The sequence below is a fragment of the Pan troglodytes genome, chromosome 15 (assembly GCF_028858775.2).
Source record: "Pan troglodytes isolate AG18354 chromosome 15, NHGRI_mPanTro3-v2.0_pri, whole genome shotgun sequence".
NCBI classification, from domain to species: domain Eukaryota; kingdom Metazoa; phylum Chordata; class Mammalia; order Primates; family Hominidae; genus Pan; species Pan troglodytes.
The window spans coordinates 55,301,783-55,323,991 of NC_072413.2; the positions used below are offsets into that span (position 1 = coordinate 55,301,783).

General features: G+C 41.6%; 1 protein-coding gene across 6 annotated transcripts in view; it reads right to left on the reverse strand.

Moving 5' to 3' along the window:
- Positions 1-22,209, reverse strand: part of LOC104002047 (basic proline-rich protein-like) — a 114,412-nt gene that overhangs the window by 51,281 nt on the left and 40,922 nt on the right. For 3 of the 6 annotated variants that reach the window (XM_063792934.1, XM_063792931.1, XM_063792932.1), the window contains exons 3-5: positions 17,088-19,085; positions 16,143-16,301; positions 8,486-8,635 (exon numbers count right to left, since the gene is read on the reverse strand). The gene's annotated coding sequence lies outside the window, so the exon portion shown is untranslated. Of the gene's footprint in view, positions 1-1,272; positions 2,586-8,485; positions 8,636-16,142; positions 16,302-17,087; positions 19,086-22,209 lie in introns of those variants that run through there. The other 3 variants (XM_063792933.1, XM_063792935.1, XM_063792936.1) reach the window with 3 other exon arrangements.

The following is a 22,209-nucleotide window of genomic DNA, read 5'->3' on the forward strand; positions in this document are numbered from 1 at the left end:
AAGCAGTTTGAGGAAGAAATTCAAAACTCAAAGAATGGCTGCGCGAGGTGGCTCACACCTATAAGGCCAACACATTGGAAGGCTGAGGTGGGAGGATTGCTTGAGCCCAGGAGTTTGAGACCAGCCTGGGCAACATAGAGAGACCTTGTCTCTAACAAAAAAAAAAAAAAAAATTTTTTTTTAATTAGCTGGGCCTGGTAGTACATACTTATGGTCCCAGCTAGTTGGGATGCTAAGACGGGAGGATGGCTTGAGCCCAGGAGGTCAAGACTTCAGTGAGCCATGACAGCACCATGGCATTCCAGCCTGGGTGACAAAGGGAGACCCCCATCTCAAACAAAATAAAACAAAAACTGAAGAAAAACTGCAATGGTGTTAGTAATGGTGATCTTTCTTTCTTTGGGGGTGGGCAATTTTTGATTTGGGGCTTTTTTTTTTATTTTTGCTTTTACTGGAGGGTGGGTCACATCACAAAACTGCTTGGCAGATGCAGACGACAAAAACTGTCTGGCCAGAAGACTGGCAATAAAAACCACTGCAAACTGAAGAGTGCGGGGGAAGTCCCTGTTTTTCACCTTCCCCTTTTTCCTCTCCCTGACCTGACCTGAGGCCAATCATGCATCTCCGTGTCATGGCATGCATGTGGTGAAGGTTGTAGAGGAGTCTCCATTATTTTTCTCTCCACTTCTCTCTCACTCCCCCTCTGAGAGTAGGCCCAGTTGTATGGAACTGGGAGTTTCATTAGCACAGAGGTTAAAACTCTTAACGAACCCCATCTCTCCAGCCAGAGGAACCAGGAAAAGAGATCACTGGAAGTTAGACAGTGTGGAGGAAATCTGAGAGAGGAGAGATTTTGAGAATGAACCTAATTCTGTGAATGAACTGACACAAGTCCTAGCCTTACCTCCAAGCTGTGCATGGGGGAATACACACACATTCACACATACACACACACACACACACACACACAAGCATAGCAAAGGCTTTGATAACTGAACTAGTATTGGAACTACTGCTCAAAGAGAGAATTTGTAATCTCAACCTATGAGGGTTTTTGCCTGCTGAAACAAACAAAATGAACATTCTCCAGAGAATTTTAACAGGACTCAGAGACTCACAACATAATATTTAAAATGTTCAGGATACAATCCAAAATTACTTGATATGTAAACAACCTTGAAAATTGGATCAATTCTCAAGAGAATAAACAATCAACTAATGTCAAACCCAATGAATTAGTCAGGATTCTCTAGAGGGACAGAACCAATGGAATAGATTTATACATAAAGGGGGGTTTATTAAGTATTAACTCACACCCTCACAAGGTCCCACAATAGGCCATCTGCAGGCTGAGGAGCAAGGAGAGCCAGTCCTAGTTCCAAAACTGAAGAACTTGGAGTCCGATGTTCAAGAGCAGGAAGCATCCAGCACAGGAGAAAGATGTAGGCTGGGAGGCTAGGCCAGTCTTTTCACACTTTTCTGCCTGCTTATAGTGTAGCCCCACTGGCAGCTGATTAGATTCTGGCCATGAAGATTAAGGGTGGGTCTGCCTTTCCCAGCCCACTGACTCAGATATTAATCTCCTTTGGCAACACCCTCATAGACACACCCAGGATCAATACTTTGTATCCTTCAATCCAATCAAGTTGACACTCATTATAACCATCACAAGTCCACCCCTTGTTAACTTGAACCCATACACATCTCCTGAGATCATATATAATCTTCGAATAAAGACAATAATAAGGTCATAATTACACCTAACAATACAACTATCCCTCATACAACCAGAAATGCACCCATCCCCAATCCAAATACTATTACATAAAGTTAACAATACTTAAATGCTGATGTGAAGTCAATAAATCTTATGTCACATGATAAAGGAGAAAGGAAATAAAGTGAAGATATTTTCTTAGTACAAGTGTATACATGCACAAACATGTTTTTAACAAAAGAAGGAGGAAATATTCATGACAATTACAGTCCTGTTTCTGCAGCCGGACACATGGTCATAGCTGGTATTGATGACTACCTTCTACTACCCATTCTGTATTCCCTTTGCCTTCAGCAAGCACTTCAGCAGGTCATGGTTTTTTCCTGGTGGAGTGACCCAAACCTTCATTCCTGAAGGGTCTGGATCATTTGTAGTCCTGCCTGGATTGGGCTGTTGTAGTTTCCCATTGACCTTAATCATAGGGCATGGTAATACTAAGAGACGCCCTAATGGATCTCCTGTATTCCATGCACACTTTTCCTTACCTCCATTGTGGAGTGGTAGACTGATTTCACCTTGATAGTCCAGGTCAATCACCCCAGCCAACACTGTAATTCCCTTCTTAGCCTGTTGACTTAAAGGTAGGAGAAGCCCAAAGTCTCCAGGTGGCAATCTTAACTTCCAGTTTAATGGAATCGTTGTGTCTCCTGGTGGCAGCATTTCTCCCTCTGGAACTAAGACCTCTAGGCCACAGAACGTAATGTCGCAGGAAAAGGAAGCAAAAATTTTGCTAGTAGATCACTAGGGGTGATGGTGAGTGGTGCCACTTCCACTTCCACCCCTTGATTCCTGGACCTGTGAATCCTGGCTGTGGGAGAAACAATATCATATATTGGATGCTGATTCAGAGCATATGGGGCCTTCTGGAGAATTTTGCCCCAACCCTGCAAAGTACTCTCACCTAGTTGGCATTGTAATTGTGACTTCAAAAGGCCATTCCACTGTTGTATCAATCCAGCTGCTTCAGGATGATAGGGAACAGGGTAAGACCAGTGAATTCCATAAGCATAAACCCACTGCTGCATTTCTTTAGCTGTAAAGTGAGTGCCTCGGTCAAAGGCAATGCTGTATGCAATACCATGACGGTGGATAAGGCATTCTGTGTGTCCACGGATGGTAGTCTTGGCAGAAGCATTGCATGCAGGATAGGCAAACCCATATCAGCAGTAAGCATCTATTCCAGTGAGGACAAACCTCTGCCCTTTCCATGATGGAAGATGTCCAATATAATCAACCTGCCACCAGGTAGCTGGCTGATCACCCCGAGGAATGGTGCCATATCGAGGGCTCAGTGTTAGTCTCTGCTGCTGGCAAATTGGGCACTCAGCAGTGGCCATAGGCAGGTCAGTCTTGGTGAGTGGAAGTCCATGTTGCTGAGCCCATGTGTAACCTCTCTCCCCGCCACCATGGTCACTTTGTTCATGGGCACATTAGGTGATGACAGGGGTGGCTAGGGAAAGGGGCTGAGAGGTGTCCACAGAACAGGTCACCCTATCCACTTGATTATTAAAATCCTTCTCTGCTGAGGTCACCTACTGGTGAGCACTCACATGGGATACAAATGTCTTCACAGTTTTTGACAACTCATTGTGGTCCACCCACATACCTCTTCCCCAAATTTCGTTGTCACCAATTTTCCAATCATGCTTCTTCCAAGTGCCTGACCATCCAGCCAAATCATTGGCTACAGTCCATGAATCAGTATATAATCACACATCTGGCCATTTCTCCTTCCATGCAAAGTGCACAACCAGGTGCACTCTCGAATTTCTGCCCACTGGGAAGATTTTCCTACACCACTTTCCTTCAGGGATGTCCTAGAAAGGGGCTGTAGTGCTGCGCTGTACACTTTTGGGTGATGCTTGCATATCGTGCAGAGCCATCTGTGAATCAGGCCCTGGTCTTCTCTTCCTCTGCCAACTGATCATAGGGAACTCCCCATGAGGCCATCGGTGTAGGCTGGGGAAGAGAAGGCAGGGTGGCAGGAGTGGAGACCATGGGGATTTGAGCCACTTCCTCATGTAACTTACTTGTGCCTTCAGGACCTGCTCGAGCCCAATCACATATATACCACTTCCACTGGATGATGGAATGCTGCTGTGCATGAACCACTTTATGGCTAGATGGGTCAGAAAGCACCCAATTCATGACAGACACTTCAGGTCACATGGTAACTTGATGACTTATAGCCAAATGTTCAGTTTCCACCAAAGCTCAATAACAGGCCAAAAGCTGTCCTCAGAAGGAGAGTGGTTATCTGCAGAAGATGGCACAACCTTGCTCCAAAATCCTAGAGGCCTGTGATTTACCTATAGGGGCTTGCCAAAGGCTCTAAACAGCATCCCTATCTGCCACTGACATCTCAAGCACCATTGGATCTGCTGAGTCATATAGCTCAAGTGGCAGAGCAGCTTGCACAGCAGCCTGGACCTGTTGCAGAGCCTTCTCCTGTTCTGGATCCCACTCAAACTGGCAGCCTTTCAGGTCACTCAATAAATGGGCCAGAGTAACATACCCAAATGAGAAATGTTTTGCCTCCAAAATCCAAATAGGCCCACAAGGTGTTGTGTCTCTTGGTTGTAGGAGGGGCCAAATGCAACAACTTATCCTTTACCTTAGAAGGAATATCTCGACAGGCCCCACACCACTGGACCCCTAGAAATTTTACTGAACTAGTAAGTACCTGAATTTTAGTTGGATTTATTTCCCACCCTCTGGCATGCAAATGTCTTACCAATAAGTTCAGTGTGCTTGCTACTTCTTGATCACTAGATCCAGTCAGCAAAATGTCATCAATGTAGTGGACCCGTGTGATATCTCACATAAGTGAAAAGAGATCAAGTTCTCCCCAAATAAGATTATGACGTGAAGCCAGAGAGTTCATATACTCCTGAGGTAGGACAGTAAAGGTATATTTCTGGCCTTCCCAGCTGAAGGCAAATTGCTTCTGGTGGGCGTTATGGACAGGAATGGAGAAAAAGACACTTGCTAAGTCAATGGCTGCATAACAGGTACAAGGAGATGTGTTAATTTGCTCAAGCAATGAAACCACATCTGGTACAGCAGCTGCAATTGGAGTCACCACTTGGTTAAGCCTAAGATAACCCACTGTCATTCTCCAAGATCCATCTGTCTTCTGTACAGGCCAAATGGGAGAGCTGAACAGGGATGTGGTGAAAATCACCACGCCTGCATCTTTCAAGTGCCTGATGGTGGCACTAGTCTCTGCAATCCTTCCAGGGATGTGACATTGTTTTTATTTACTATTTTTCTAGGCAGAGGCAGCTCTAATGCCTTCCATTTGGCCTTTCCCACCAAAATAGCCCTCAACCTATCAGTCAGGGAGCCAATGTGGGGGTTCTGCCAGCTACTAGGTATGTCTATGCCACTTATGCATTCTGGCACTGGAGAAATGACCACAGGATGAGTCCCAGGACCCACTGGACCGACTGTAAGTCAAACCTGAGCTAAAACTCCATTAATTACCTGACCTCCATATGCCTCTATTTTAACTGGAGGACCACAATGACGTTTTGGGTCCCCTGGAATCAACGTCAGCTCAGAGCCAGTGTCCAGTAGTCCCCAAAATATCTGATAATTTCCCTTTCCCCAGTGCACAGTTACTCTGTTAAAAGCCCTGAGGTCTCCTTGGGGAAGGATGGGAGAAAGATTTACTGCATAAATTGTCAGTAATGTAGTGAGGTCCTTCCTCAAGAGGACCTGGCCGCCCCTTCATTCAAGTGGCTTTGGGTTTGTAAACTCACTCAAGTCTGGAAATTGATTGAGGGGCCATGATTCTGTTTTTATAATTCAAATTAGTCTTTTGTCCATTTGAGCTAGAAGTCTTCTGCTTGTATAAATTAAGTAGGAATGCAGTAGGTTTCCTATCAATTTCACTTCTAGGAACACAGTGATTAATTAACCAGTGCCAGAGCTCTACACAAGTCAGACTAATCTGATTGCCACTTTGCCTCTGCTGTCCATTATGGTAGTAGCTACGCCCACCTTGCCTTTGACAGTTGAGTGCCACCACTTGGCCCCTCCCACCTCAGGATCCAATTATTCCCATTGTATTTAAATTTTGTAGTTGACTGACTGTGGTTTCCACTGTTAGATCTGACATACAGAGAAAAGCAATTACAGGGCTCTTCAAAGATGCAGGTGCTGCCCTCACAAATCTATTTTGCAAGGCATTGGTCAAGGGTATATCTTCTGGACCCTCTCAGCTGGGATGAGTAGGTCTAAAGTGGCTAATCCACTCCACCATCCCAATCTCCCTAAGCCTTTGGATCCCTTCCTCTACATTAAACCAAGGGAAATCAGGCATTTCCAGCTCATTCACAGTGGGCCATCTTTTAATCCATATTTCAGCTAACCAAGCAAATAAATTATTAGAACTTTTTTGAACTCCCTGAGCTGCAACATTAAATGCAGATTCCCTACTTAGTGGGCCCAAATCAATAAATTCAGCCTGATCCAACTCTATGTTCCACCATTATCCCACACCCTTAATATCCATTCCCATGCCTGTTCTTCAGATTTCTGCTTATATAAATTAGAAAACTCAAGCAGTTCTTTTTGAGTGTAGTGCACCTCCCCATAGGTCACACTCTCAACCTCACCTCTAGGGGCCTGCCAGGACTTTAGTCTAGTTATATGTCTAGAAGCAAACAGGGGTGTTGGGGGTGGCTCCTGATGAGAATCAACATTATCTTGCCTGGAAACTGCCTCAGGGAAGCCCATCATTGTTGTCTCAGGCAGCGCAAAGTTTATCTCCTCAGACAAAGGTGGAAAGGCTGATGGCAGCATGGGTTGGGGAGGGGATGCTGCCACTACTGGGGATGGGGAAGCTGTTTGTTCTGGCAAAAAAGTTTCATCACAGTTGACAAACTCAGTGTCCCCAGTTTCATCAGGGTCCTCCCACACATCCCCATTCCAAGCTGCAGGGTCCCTTTCTTTTCCAATCAAGCCCTCACTTTAACAGTAGACACCTGGCAAGGCTGTACATTCACCTTTCATTGCAGGTCAGCCACTCTCATGCTTAGAGCTTGTGTCTGTTTTTTCACAATTTCAGCTCTTTCTCTACAGGAGATAAGACTCTCACTCAGGGCAATCTTAGCAGATTTCAGGCTCAGTATCTGCTTCTGAAGCTGGGAGTTAAAATCCCTGAGTTCATCATTTTCTTCCATCACTTTGTCCACTGGACTTAGGAGCCATCAACCAGCTTCATTGTGTTTCTTGGTTCTCCACATATGGTCAAAGGTATTATGTATACAGTCACTAAACTCTTTGCCTCTCATGAGTGGTGAATCAAGAGTGTCAAATGCATTTATTTTGCATAACTCTCTAAACAGTTCATGCCATGGACTATTAGTGCTCTCCATACTATTAGAAGTAGAGTCCTTTGCATTTTTGGGTCTAATCATATTAAGCAGCCAACTCCAGAAACGCCAAAACCAATGAAAGAACTCCATCCTTAATATTATTTTCCTCTAGAACCATTCCTGGTACCAAAATCTGTATTAGTCAGGGTTCTCTAGAGGGACAGAACTAATGGAATAGATATATATGCATAAAGGGGAGTTTATTAAGTATTAACTCACATGATCACAGGTCCCACAACAGGCCACCTTCAGGCTGAGGAGCAAGGAGAGCCAGTCCGAGCTCCAAAACTGAGGAACTTGGAGTTTGATGTTTGAGGGCAGGAAACATCCAGCACGGGAGAAAGATGTAGGCTGGGAGGTTACTTTTCTGCCTGCTTATATTCTAGCAGCACTGGCAGCTGATAAGATTGTGCCCACCCAGATTAAGGGTGGGCCTGCCTTTCCCAGCCCACTGACTCAAATGTTAATCTCCTTTGACAACACCCTTGCAGACACACCCAGGATCAATACTTTGTATCCTTCAATCTAATCAAGTTGACACTCAGTGTTAACCATCACATCCAAGATTATGCAAATGTTGGAATTACAATACAAAAATTTTAAAGCAGCTTTTATAACTGGTCTCTATGAGACAAAGGTAAAGCCTCTTGAAATGAACAGAGGGATAGATGATCTTAGCAAAGAAGTAAAAGCATTAAAAAAAGAACCAAATGGAAATTTTAGAACTGAAAAATATAAGAACTGAAATAAAAAATTCACCAGATGAGCTCAGTAGCAGAATGGCAATGACAGAGAAAAGGGCCAATTAACTTGAAGATAGACCAATATAAATTATCCAGTTGGAAGAAAGGGAAAAAAACAAAACAGATCAGAGCCTTTTTTTTTTTTTAATCCCCAAGATGGAGTGTTGCTCTGTCTCCCAGGCTGGAGTGCAGTGGTGCAATCTCGGCTCACTGCAACCTCTGCCTCCTGAGTTCAAGTGATTATTGTGCCTCAGCCTCAAGAGTAGCTGGGATTACAGACGTGCGCCACCATGCCCAGCTAATTTTTGTATTTTTAGTAGAGACGGGGTTTCACCATGTTGGCTAGGCTGGTCTCAAACTCAGAACCTCAGGTAATCTGCCCTCCTTGGCCTCCCAAAGTGCTGGGATTACAGGTGTGACGCACCGCACCCAGCCCTCACTAGCAGATTTTGAAAATCTGTGATCTGTGCTATGTAACCCCCATTCTCCATAGTGCATAAAATTCAATGCAAACTGTAAAGCTCATTAATCCTTTGTAGCATGTGTCTACTTCTAGAAAATAGGGCAAAATGGAGACTTACTTCAGCCTTGGGGAGGGTGAAACAAAGGCTGTCCTTATGTCCTGTGACTTCTGGCCATGTCTTCTTTCTCTTGACTCTGCTGCTGCTGCTGTTCATTCTCTTTCTGACCTTTCTCTAGCTCAGGAGTCAGCAAAATTTCCTGTAGGATGGCTATTTCAGAAAAAAATAAAAATAAAAAGCCATATTAAAACATTATGCTTTAGATAAAAAACCATCTAAAACTAAGCTTGGGCATTTCTTTAAAATTTTCCTTTCACTAATGTTTTTCTCTTTATTCGTTTGTCTTTTCTTTTGTTTCTTTTTGTTTGAAAAAAAAACACACTTACATATTGCAGTTATGCAATATACATTGGAATCCCTAATTATAATGCTTCTTCTTGAACACATTTTATTTTGACATCTTTTTGTTGTTCACCCTTGCTTGTTTTGCCTTTAATCTACAAAAGGCAAAACAGGCCTTTTCTGTCTCACTCAGGCCTCTAAAAATTGTATCTTTTAAATTTAGGAATAGAATGGAAGAAAGGAAAAAATTTTGTTAAGATTATATCTTTTTTTTTTTTTTTTTTTGAGATGGAGTCTTGCTCTGTCGCCAGGCTGGAGGGCAGTGGCGCAATCTCGGCTCACTGCAACCTCTGCCTCCTGGGTTCAAGCAATTCCCCTGCCTCAGCCTCCTGAGTAGCTGGGACTACAGGTGTGCAACCCCAAGCCAGGCTAATTTTTTTGTGTTTTAGTAGAGACGAGGTTTCACCATGTGGCCAGGATGGTCTTGATCTCCTGACCTCGTGATCCACCCACCTTGGCCTCCTAAAGTGCAGGGATTACAGGCGTGAGCCACCCAGCCTGGCCACGATTGTATCTTTTAAGACAAGACATTTTCTTTTTCATTTTAAACAAGTGGCAATGTCCGTAGTACCCAAGAAGTACTCCTCAATTAACTTATTTGAAACCATTAACATTATCAGTCATTTTTCTATATTGATAGCATCCACAGCAAGGATTTCCACTTTAGTTATACCTACATCCAGCCAATTTGGCCTCACAACCAGCAAAAAAATCGGATCCATTGTTTTTCAGGAGAGCATAGAAACACTGGTTGTTCAATGTAAGAGGTGAACCTGGCTGAGCTTGGTCATCCCTGGGCTATTTTCTCCCTTCTGTAAACCTAAGGTTTCCTGACTAAAGCTAATCATGATGGCCTCACTCTTACGCAAATGAGCAGAGAATGTGAAGAGAAATAATAACAGAGAAAATGACAACGGGTTTGGAGGAAGAAGACCAGGGTCATCTTTGCAGCTAAATGCTCATTGATCTCAGAGAGGGGGCCTAAGAAAGCAGGAAGCCCAGGCTACTCTGTGGGATGCTCATCTTTTTCCGAGTGGATTTCCTGATAATCACAACTCAGAAGAGTTTTTCCTTTAAAGTGACAGCATTGGGGTGCTTGTCTATAATCAGTCCTAAGTGATGCTTGCTTAAAGATTCCACAGTAGCACTGAAAATAAAATTGAAAATTCTTTCTGCCTTAAGGTGTATACATTATTGGTTTTTATATGTTTGCTGATTTAAAATAATCATTATTAAAATGATTTTTAATAAAATAATCAGCATTAAAATATGCTGATTCTAAAATAATCATTTTATCTATAATATGACAATTCAGAAAATTCTGATATTTAAATAATTCATGGTTCTTTGCATTCTGTTAGGTGTAAAGCATTTTTTTCTATTAAAAGTGCAAAAGCTTTTTTTTTTAGGGGAAACTAGACTTTCTTTTTTTTTAAAACTATTATTATACTTTAAGTTTTAGGGTACATGTGCACAATGTGCAGATTAGTTACATATGTATACATGTGCCATGCTGGTGTGCTGCACCCACTAACTCGTCATCTAGCATTAGGTATATCTCCCAATGCTATCCCTCCCCCCTCCCCCCACCCCACAACAGTCCCCAGAGTGTGATGTTCCCCTTCCAGTGTCCACGTGTTCTAATTGTTCAATTCCCACCTATGAGTGAGAATATGTGGTGTTTGGTTTTTTGTTCTTGCGATAGTTTACTGAGAATGATGACTTCCAATTTCATCCATGTCCCTACAAAGGACATGAACTCATCATTTTTTATGGCTGCATAGTATTCCATGGTGTATATGTGCCACATTTTCTTAATCCGGTCTATCATTGTTGGACATTTGGGTTGGTTCCAAGTCTTTGCTATTGTGAATAATGCCGCAATAGACATACGTGTGCATGTGTCTTTAAAGCAGCATGATTTATAGTCCTTTGGGTATATACCCAGTAATGGGATGGCTGGGTCAAATGGTATTTCTAGTTCTAGATCCCTGAGGAATCGCCACACTGACTTCCACAATGGTTGAACTAGTTTCCAGTCCCACCAACAGTGTAAAAGTGTTCCTATTTCTCCACATCCTCTCCAGCACTTGTTGTTTCCTGACTTTTTAATGATTGCCATTCTAACTGGTGTGAGATGGTATCTCATTGTGGTTTTGATTTGCATTTCTCTGATGGCCACTGAGGGTGAGCATTTTATCATGTGTTTTTTGGCTGCATAAATGTCTTCTTTTGAGAAGTGTCTGTTCATGTCCTTCGCCCTCTTTTTGATCGGGTTGTTTGTTTTTTTCTTGTAAATTTGTTGAAGTTCATTGTAGATTCGGGATATTAGCCCTTTGTCAGATGAGTAGGTTGTGAAAATTTTCTCCCATTTTGTAGGTTGCCTGTTCACTCTGATGGTAGTTTCTTTTGCTGTGCGGAAGCTCTTTAGTTTAATTGGATCCCATTTGTCAATTTTGTCTTTTGTTGCCATTGCTTTTGGTGTTTGAGACATGAAGTCCTTGCCCATGCCTATGTCCTGAATGGTAATGCCTAGGTTTTCTTCTAGGGTTTTTATGGTTTTAGGTCTAACGTTTAAGTCTTTAATCCATCTTGAATTAATTTTTGTATAAGGTGTAAGGAAGGGATCCAGTTTCAGCTTTCTACCTATGGCTAGCCAGTTTTCCCAGCACCATTTATTAAATAGGGAATCCTTTCCCCATTGCTTGTTTTTCTCAGGTTTGTCAAAGATCAGATAGTTGTAGATATGCAGCATTATTTCTGAGGGCTCTGTTCTGTTCCATTGATCTATATCTGTGTTTTGGTACCAGTACCATGCTGTTTTGGTTACTGTAGCCTTGTAGTATAGTTTGAAGTCAGGTAGTGTGATGCCTCCGACTTTGTTCTTTTGGCTTAGGATTCACTTGGCGATGCAGGCTCTTTTTTGGTTCCATATGAACTTTAAAGTAGTTTTTTCCAATTCTGTGAAGAAAGTCATTGGTAGCTTGACGGGGATGGCATTGAATCTGTAAATTACCTTGGGCAGTATGGCCATTTTCACGATATTCATTCTTCCTACCCATGAGCATGGAATGTTCTTCCATTTGTTTGTATCCTCTTTTATTTCCTTGAGCAGTGGTTTGTAGTTCTCCTTGAAGAGGTCCTTCATATCCCTTGTAAGTTGGATTCCTAGGTATTTTATTCTCTTTGAAGCAATTGTGAATGGGAGTTCACTCATGATTTGGCTCTCTGTTTGTCTGTTGTTGGTGTATAAGAATGCTTGTGATTTTTGTACATTGATTTTGTATCCTGAGACTTTGCTGAAGCTGCTTATCAGCTTAAGGAGATTTTGGGCTGAGACAACGGGATTTTCTAGATATACAATCATGTCGTCTGCAAACAGGGACAATTTGACTTCCTCTTTTCCTAATTGAATACCCTTTATTTCCTTCTCCTGCCTAATTGCCCTGGCCAGAACTTCTAACACTATGTTGAATAGGAGTGGTGAGAGAGGGCATCCCTGTCTTGTGCCAGTTTTCAAAGGGAATGCTTCCAGTTTTTGCCCATTCAGTATGATATTGGCTGTGGGTTTGTCATAGATAGCTCTTATTATTTTGAAATACGTCCCATCAATACCTAATTGATTGAGAGTTTTTAGCATGAAGTGTTGTTGAATTTTGTCAAAGGCCTTTTCTGTATCTATTGAGATAATCATGTGGTTTTTGTCTTTGGTTCTGTTTATATGCTGGATTACATTTATTGATTTGTGTATATTGAACCAGCCTTGCATCCCAGGGATGAAGCCCACTTGATCATGGTGGATAAGCTTTTTGATGTGCTGTTGTATTCGGTTTGCCAGTATTTTATTGAGGATTTTTGCATCAATGTTCATCAAGGATATTGGTCTAAAATTCTCTTTTTTGGTTGGGTCTCTGCCCAGCTTTGGTATCAGAATGATGCTGGCCTCATAAAATGAGTTAGGGAGGATTCCCTCTTTTTCTATTGATTGGAATAGTTTCAGAAGGAATGGTACCAGTTCCTCCTTGTACCTCTGGTAGAATTCAGCTGTGAATCCATCTGGTCCTGGACTCTTTTTGGTTGGTAAGCTATTGATTATTGCCACGATTTCAGATCCTGTTATTGGTCTATTCAGAGATTCAACATCTTCCTGGTTTAGTCTTGGGAGAGTGTATGTGTCGAGACATTTATCCATTTCTTCTAGATTTTCTAGTTTATTTGCGTAGAGGTGTTTGTAGTATTCTCTGATGGTAGTTTGTATTTCTGTGGGATCAGTGGTGATATCCCCTTTATCATTTTTATTGCATCTATTTGATTCTTCTCTCTTTTCTTCTTTATTAGTCTTGCTAGTGGTCTATCAATTTTGTTGATCCTTTCAAAAAACCAGCTCCTGGATTCATTAATTTTTTGAAGGGTTTTTTGTGTCTCTATTTCCTTCAGTTCTGCTCTGAGTTTAGTTATTTCTTGCCTTCTGCTAGCTTTGGAATGTGTTTGCTCTTGCTTTTCTAGTTATTTTAATTGTGATGTTAGGGTGTCAATTTTAGATCTTTCCTGCTTTCTCTTGTGGGCATTTAGTGCTATAAATTTCCCTCTACACACTGCTTTGAATGCGTCCCAGAGATTCTGCTATGTTGTGTCTTTGTTCTCATTGGTTTCAAAGAACATCTTTATTTCTGCCTTCATTTCGTTATGTACCCAGTAGTCATTCAGGAGCAGGTTGTTCAGTTTCCATGTAGTTGAGTGGTTTTGAGTGAGATTCTTAATCCTGAGTTCTAGTTTGATTGCACTGTGGTCTGAGAGATAGTTTGTTATAATTTCTGTTCTTTTACATTTGCTGAGGAGAGCTTTACTTCCAAGTATGTGGTCAGTTTTGGAATAGGTGTGGTGTGGTGCTGAAAAAAAATGTATATTCTGTTGATTTGGGGTGGAGAGTTCTGTAGATGTCTATTAGGTCCGCTTGGTGCAGAGCTGAGTTCAATTCCTGGGTATCCTTGTTGACTTTCTGTCTCATTGATCTGTCTAATGTTGACAGTGGGGTGTTAAAGTCTCCCATTATTATTGTGTGGGAGTCTAAGTCTCTTTATAGGTCACTAAGGACTTGCTTTATGAATCTAGGTGCTCCTGTGTTGGGTGCATATATATTTAGGATAGCTAGCTCTCTTGTTGAATTGATCCCTTTACCATTATGTAATGGCCTTCTTTGTCTCTTTTGATCTTTGTTGGTTTAAAGTCTGTTTTATCAGAGACTAGGATTGCAACCTCTGCCTTTTTTTGTTTTCCATTTGCTTGGTAGATCTTCCTCCATCCTTTTATTTTGAGCCTGTGTGTGTCTCTGCACGTGAGATGGGTTTCCTGAATACAGCACACTGATGGGTCTTGACACTTTATCCAATTTGCCAGTCTGTGTCTTTTAATTGAAGAATTTAGTCCATTTACATTTAAAGTTAATATTGTTATGTGTGACTTTGATCCTGTCATTATGATGTTAGCTGGTTATTCTGCTCGTTAGTTGATGCAGTTTCTTCCTAGTCTGGATGGTCTTTACATTTTGGCATGATTTTGCAGTGGCTGGTACCAGTTGTTCCTTTCCATGTTTAGCGCTTCCTTCAGCAGCTCTTTTAGGGCAGGCCTGGTGGTGACAAAATCTCTCAGCATTTGCTTATCTGTAAAGTATTTTATTTCTCCTTCACTTATGAAGCTTAGTTTGGCTGGATATGAAATTCTGGGTTGAAAATTCTTTTCTTTGAGAATGTTGAATATTGGCCCCCACTCTCTTCTGGCTTGTAGAGTTTCTGCGGAGAGATCCACTATTAGTCTGATGAGCTTCCCTTTGAGGGTAACCCGACCTTTTTCTCTGGCTGCCCTTAACATTTTTTCCTTCATTTCAACTTTGGTGAATCTGACAATTATGTGTCTTGGAGTTGCTCTTCTCGAGGAGTATCTTTGTGGCGTTCTCTGTATTTCCTGAATCTGAATGTTGGCCTGCCTTGCTAGATTGGGGAAGTTCTCCTGGATAATAACCTGCAGAGTGTTTTCCAACTTGGTTCCATTCTCCCCGTCACTTTCAGGTACACCAATCAGACGTAGATTTGGTCTTTTCACGTAGTCCCATATTTCTTGGAGGCTTTGCTCCTTTCTTTTTATTCTTTTTTCTCTAAACTTCCCTTCTCGCTTCATTTCATTCATTTCATCTTCCATCGCTGATACCCTTTCTTCCAGTTGATCGCACCGGCTCCTGAGGCTTCTGCATTCTTCACGTAGTTCTCGAGCCTTGGCTTTCAGCTCCATCAGCTCCTTTAAGCACTTCTCTGTATTGGTTATTCTAGTTATACATTCTTCTAAATTTTTTTCAAAGTTTTCAACTTCTTTGCTTTGGTTTGAATGTCCTCCCGTAGCTCGGAGTAATTTGATCATCTGAAGCCTTCTTCTCTCAGCTCGTCAAAGTCATTCTCCGTCCAGCTTTGTTCCGTTGCTGGTGAGGAACTGCGTTCCTTTGGAGGAGGAGAGGCGCTCTGCTTTTTAGAGTTTCCAGTTTTTCTGCTCTGTTTTTTCCCCATCTTTGTGGTTTTATCTACTTTTGGTCTTTGATGATGGTGATGTACAGATGGGTTAATGGTGTGGATGTCCTTTCTGTTTGTTAGTTTTCCTTCTAACAGACAGGACCCTCAGCTGCAGGTCTGTTGGGGTACTGGGCCCTGTGAGGTGTCAGTGTGCCCCTGCTGGGGGGTGCCTCCCAGTTAGGCTGCTCGGGGGTCAGGGGTCAGGGACCCACTTGAGGAGGCAGTCTGCCCGTTCTCAGATCTCCAGCTGCGTGCTGGGAGAACCACTGCTCTCTTCAAAGCTGTCAGACAGGGACATTTAAGTCTGCAGAGGTTACTGCTATCTTTTTGTCTGTGCCCTGCCCCCAGAGGTGGAGCCTACAGAGGCAGGCAGGCCTCCTTCAGCTGTGGTGGGCTCCACCCAGTTCGCGCTTCCCTGCTGCTTTGTTTACCTAATCAAGCCTGGGCAATGGCGGGCGCCCCTCCCCCAGCCTCGCTGCCGCCTTGCAGTTTGATCTCAGACTGCTGTGCTAGCAATCAGCGAGACTCCGTGGGCATAGGACCCTCCGAGCCAGGTGTTGGATGTAATCTCCTGGTGGGCCGTTTTTTAAGCCCGTCGGAAAAGCGCAGTATTCGGGTGGGAGTGACCCGATTTTCCCGGTGCCATCTGTCACCCCTTTTTTTGACTAGGAAAGGGAACTCCCTGACCCCTTGCGCTTCCCGAGTGAGGCAATGCCTCACCCTGCTTTGGCTCGCGCACGGTGTGTGCACCCACTGACCTGTGCCCACTCTCTGGCACTCCCTAGTGAGATGAACCCGGTACCTCAGATGGAAATGCAGAAATCACCCGTCTTCTGCGTCGCTCACGCTGGGAGCTGTAGACCGGAGCTGTTCCTATTCGGCCATCTTGGCTCCTCCCCCCGGGAAGCTCGCAAAAGCTTTTTTGTAGACACCAAGTACAATCTTTGTAAATGTAGTTGTCTCAAAAAACATCTGTCCAAACAATTCTTAAACTAAATATCCATAATATAGAAATATATAGGCAGATATAAAACTATTTTTAAACTTCGGTCATAGCAAACTGAAGATTATCTAAGTTTTAAAAAAGTTATTTTCAGCCTGTTTGCAAGATTATAGCTTTCTGTCTAGCATAAATATTTCTCCTAGTTTTCTGGAACAGATAGGCTAGAAAACATTTACAAACAAATAAAAATAAAGAATTTCAGGCAACAATAAAAGTTAAAAAAGAAAGAAGGCTGTTTAAAAAACCTTTACCAGGCTGGGTGCAGTGTGGCTCATGCCTGTAATCCCAGCACTTTGGGAGGCCGAGGCAGGTGGATCACTTGAGGTCAGGAGTTCGAGACCAGCCTGGCCAATGTGGTGAAACTCCATCTGTACTAAAAATACAAAAATTAGCCAGGGGTGGTGGCGCAGGCCTGTAGTCCCAGCTACTCAGGAGGCTAAGGTAGGAGAATCACTTGAATCCAGGAGGTAGAGGTTGCAGTGAGCTGAGATGGCGCCACGGCACTCCAGCCTGGGTGACAGAGTGAGACTCCGTCTCAAAAAAAAAAAAAACCTTTACCAGTTCCAATGCATTCATGCTGACACCACCATAACAAAGTAGTTGAAATGTTTGTTGTGATCAAGAAATTGCAAATAAATGAAAAGCCAGGTAGGTGACTAGAAATAGTTTACCTATACTACAGTAAGAAGAGGAAACTTACCATCCTGTGCAAAGAGGCAGCATGCAGGGCAGAAGGGCAGGAAGCCCAAGGGAGTCTGCAGTCAGGAACACTGAGTTGCCACCTCAGAAAAACATCCATCTCCCTTATTACCCCACGGTGCTTTTCTGCCACACATCAAACACCAGATGGACAGCCAGCTGTCAGAAAACGTTGTCTGCTTGCCTCATAAATGGGAATATAGTGTGTAGAAGGTACGGTTTTAGAGTCTTGTACTTTCATGTGGAAGTGCTAGTAAGGCAGCAGGAGCTCAGGGTAGGGGTTACACATTGCAAAAATGTCCAGAAACATCAAACACTGTGCTCTTTGCAAAAGGGTAGGCTCCAGCTTTAGCTGCTGATTCTTTTGGCTCAAGCTGAGTCAAACAGTACACAAAGAATAGACAAAAGCCTGCAAATGACTGGCAGTCGCCATGGGGTTCACCAAACCAGTGCTGGCTCACTTCAGACATTGTTCTTTCCCTGCGGAAGCGCGGCTGCACCTGCGCCCAGATGAAGCTTGGCCACATCTCCTCTGCCGGACCTCTGGAAAACTCTCCTTTAGCGAGAAGATGGGACTCAGGTCATTGAAGGTTTTTGTTTCTGTACAGGGTTGAATGCTTATTCATATGGAGATTTTTATTCCGGAGTCTTCACTTATTTTAAGCTTGAGGGTTTGTTTTATTTATTTATTTTTATTTTACTATTTTTTTTTTTTTTTTTGCTGGAGCGCAGTGGCGCCATCTCGGCTCACTGCAACCTCCGCCTCCCGGGTTCAAGTGATTCTCCTGCCTCAGCTTCCCGAGTAGCTGGGATTACAGGCGCCTGCCACCACGCCAGGCTAATTTTTGTATTTTTAGTAGAGACGAGGTTTCACCATGCTGGCCAGGCTGGTCTTAGAGCTTTTTTTTTTTTTAATGAACTATAAAATGAGGCATGACACAACTGTTAAAAACAGTTTCTTCTTCAATGACCAAACCCCAGTGCAGTTTCCTTTTTCTGGAGGCACATGGAATTAGCCACATCCCTCTAATATTAGCACTTATATTGCCTACTCAACCCTCTGACAAACTACCCACTCATTAATTGTCTGTTTTATTTTTGCCCTAATACCAATTCTCAGAGACCAATTTTTTTGAGTGCCTTCTGGCCATTGTCAGGGCATATCAACTTTTTTTTTATTATTACTTTTTTCTTCAAGAAGTGAAAAGAAAAATCATTTTCTTTCATTTAATATTATGGGTATCAAGAATAATGTGATATTTATGGATCTTAAGAACTGTCTGCCCATAGGGTTCATTTCTTAAATGACTATTTCTTAAATGTGTATAAAATATTCTATTACATGAGCAAGAGCCTCTTATTACTCTTTTCATTTTATAGAAAAGGAAATCAAGGGCAGTTACATGATTTTTTTTAGACAACATCTCACTCTGTCACCCAGGCTGGGGTACAGTGGTGCAATCACAGCTCACTGCAGCCTTGAACTCCTGGGTCCAAGCAATCCTCAGTTGTATGATTTCTGCAGAGCCCTACCATGCGGTGGAGGGAAAAGTTTATGATGAGAAACTTCAGGAATAATGATTTAAGCACTATTGTATTGTCATTTATCAGTGTGGGAACAGCATCAAGAAATCTGCACATTTCAGTCCTTTATAGAATGCAAAGGTGAGGAAAGAAAAAAACACTTCTCTCAACACTTCCTTTTTTGGATTTTCTCCTGTATCAGATATAGCATAGGATTGCTGACCAGTGTTCACAGCTCCAGTGGGATCCTGGGTATTTCTGAGACAGAGCCTCTCTGAGCAGGAGATGTCTACGGGTGGGTGAAGCAGTGGGCACGCTGAAAAAGCAGATCTCTCATGTTAGGCTTTCTTTCCTATTTGTAGTTATGTGGTTGAAAGATCTTTCTTTTGGTCAAGTATCTGTTTACTTCCACACAAGTATGTGGCTATTGTTATGTTCACAAAACGCTCTGTTCAAAAGTCGACCTTCAAATATCCTTGATGGTAGAAAAGCAAACAAATGTGTCATTGTTCAGTTAGATGACACAGGGCACCTCCCAATGTTTGCTCTAATCTGCTAATACCCTGTGGCAGGTGGAATCAGTTAAAAGAATTCCCACAAGAGCCATTTTCTCAGTTGAACAAGATGGAAATTGCTCTGGATTAAGTTCAAATATCATTTGTGACTGTAGCACATAAAGACATTAAAGAAGTTTATAACACTGTGATGACTACTGTTCAACCATTACTTTCTCTTAAGATCCATCTCTATAGCCTATTCCCAAAACTTAGTAAGAAAATATAATGTGAAAGAGTGAACAACATAGCTATTTCACAGTAGATCTAGTAATTCATATATGTTTAGTAATTCATATAGAGTCTAATTTTTAAAAATAAAGCAGGTAAAAATGACACTGATTGTTTCATTCGTGGTCAGTCACAGAATCCCCCAGTATGGACCATGACAAGCATCATGAGACATGCAAGAGGCACCAATATCCATGGTGGAAGCAAAGTCTCTGGAAGATACAAGTCAATCATTTGCCACAAATAATTTCCTGGGAAATTCATAACTGGGTAATTCCCATACAAGATGACTTCAAAAATGAAGTAGTGATCTGATTTCTGAGTCTGACTACACAACTGAACATATCAATAGAAAATGCACAAATCTTGAACAACAGGAGCCATAGTACTGATGAGATTATATATTCTTATAACCTGTATAGACAGTCCAATTGATTCAACACCAATGTTCTAAGATTTTATAAAATCAATAATTTTGAAGAAGTAACTGATATCACTGTTCCGTAGAAACGTCATAAAATTAAGGAAGACTTTAGCTTTGGCAGAGGGGCAAAGGAAAAAGCTAAATGAAGAAGCACAAAAATAAGACATGTTATCATCTTGGGAAGTCTCTGGTTTCATTTCTATTGCTGACTCACTCATTTTAATGACAATTCAGAAAATAGTATCTTCAGGATATTTCTATGTTAGCAACAAACAATTATTGATAAGTCTATATCGTTACATTTTTATACCTGCTTCACTCAAGAAGCAGTTGTAGTGAAACATAAAAATATGGAATATGATATTTCTGGTATCCTAAAATAAATTAGAATGAATAGATATAGCCTGTATTACCTAAGAGACACATTAATTTTAAACTTGTTTCCATATTAAATCTTTATTATCTTTGCTCTATGTTATATAGTGAATGAAAAGTACACACTGGGGAAATATGGAAAATATCCTGAGTAGTACAATATGTCTTGCAGCAAAACATTATGATCATTGTTATAATACATGTGCAGAGCTAAAGCCATTAATTAAAGTTTATGATTCTAGTTTTAAAAATACAAAGAAGCAACTTATACTTCTTTAAAAGTGTAAAAGCATGTTAATAGCCTATTTACTTTGCAAAAAAATCAATAACAGAATCTGGCCCCATTACAAAATTCAAGAGGTACTATACTTAAAAAAAAAAAAATCTATTAGTTAAGCAAATTCCATTACTTGAATGTGTTCCAAATAAAGAAGTTAATATTGATGAGAGACAGAACAAATTAAAGTATATTTAAAAACTCATAAAAATATAAATTAAAATATTGAAAATAACAGGAAAGAAAGTCTATGAATATTTTGGAAATTGTCATTAGGGAAAAGAGTGGCAATCCTTATATTAGTGTTCTATTTCTGTAAGAAACTACCATAAACTTAAAGGCTTAAAACAAAATGCATTTATTATCTCATAGTGTCTTTGGGTCAGGAGCCTGGGAAAAGCTTTTCTGTGTCCTCAGATCAGGGTTTCACACGGCAGCAATTAAGATGTCAGCTGGGCTGCATTCTCATCTGGAGAGTTAATTGGGGAAGAATCCACTTGCAAGCTTATTCAGGTTGTGGGCAGAATTCATTTCTTTCAGCTTTATGACTGAAGGCCCCTTTTTCTTTTTTGAGACAGAGTCTAGCTCTGTCACCCAGGCTGGAGTGCAGTCGTGCAATCTTGGTTCACTGCAACCTCCATTTCCCAGGTTCAAATTATTCTCCTGCCTTAGCCTCGCAAGTAGCTGGAAATACAGGTGCCCACCACCACACCCCAAATTATATAAAATTATACAAAAATATAATTTTTGTATTTTTAGTAAAGACAGATTTTCGCCATGTTGGCCAGGCTGGTCTCAAACTCCTGACCTCAGGTGATCCGCCCGCCTCGGCCTCTTAAAGTGCTGGGATTACATGTGTGAGCCCACCTCATCCATGAAGGCCCCAAATTCTTACTGTCTGTCAGCTAGAGGCCACCCTGATGTCTTTAAGGTCACTCACAGGTCCTTGCCATGAACGTCTCACAACATGGGGCAGCTTACTTTTTCAAAGTCAGTGGAAGAATCTCTCCCACCAGCCTGTTAGATATGGTCTTATATAATAAACATAATTGGAGCAGTGGCATCTTATCACATCTTCCATGTATTAATAGTATAACCTACTCAAAGGAGTTATACCCCCATTCTTTTGATTAAAAGCGAGTCACCCATTTCTGCACACAAGAGGAGAAGATTATATAAGGGTGTGACTCATTGGGAATCACTGGAAGGTGTGTTTGGCATAGTCCCTAGCATTTATCATGAATGCCTCCTTTCTGCAGGGTGCATTAACACTAGATGGTGATCTCTCTACCACCCTCTGGAACAAACACAAACTTTAAAAGATGGTCCCCATGTCCACTTCTGAAAGAAGGAAGTGTAGGCTTAAATAATCAGCAACTATTTTGCATTTTAATGTGGCTGTGCTTTAATAATTAGTAGTTAGAATCCAGAACATGTGAGAGACATACTTCATATCTCACCTTTTAAAAGGTGGAAATTAAAAAGAGGACATATTTCAATGAAGGGGAATCTATGAAGGGGAATGTTGTGAGGGAGACGCAAGAATAGAAAATAAAGCTCAACAAAAATAGTAACAAAATCTCCTAAAGAAATTTTCAGAGGAAGTTTGATTTTGTAAAATTGAATTTGAAGGATTTCAAAGAGCAATTTAAAAGATCCTTACAAGTTTAAGAAAAATTGAGACAAAACAAAAATGCTGGTATCTACAAACTTTTAAAGAGAGCAGGAATTTGTCCCC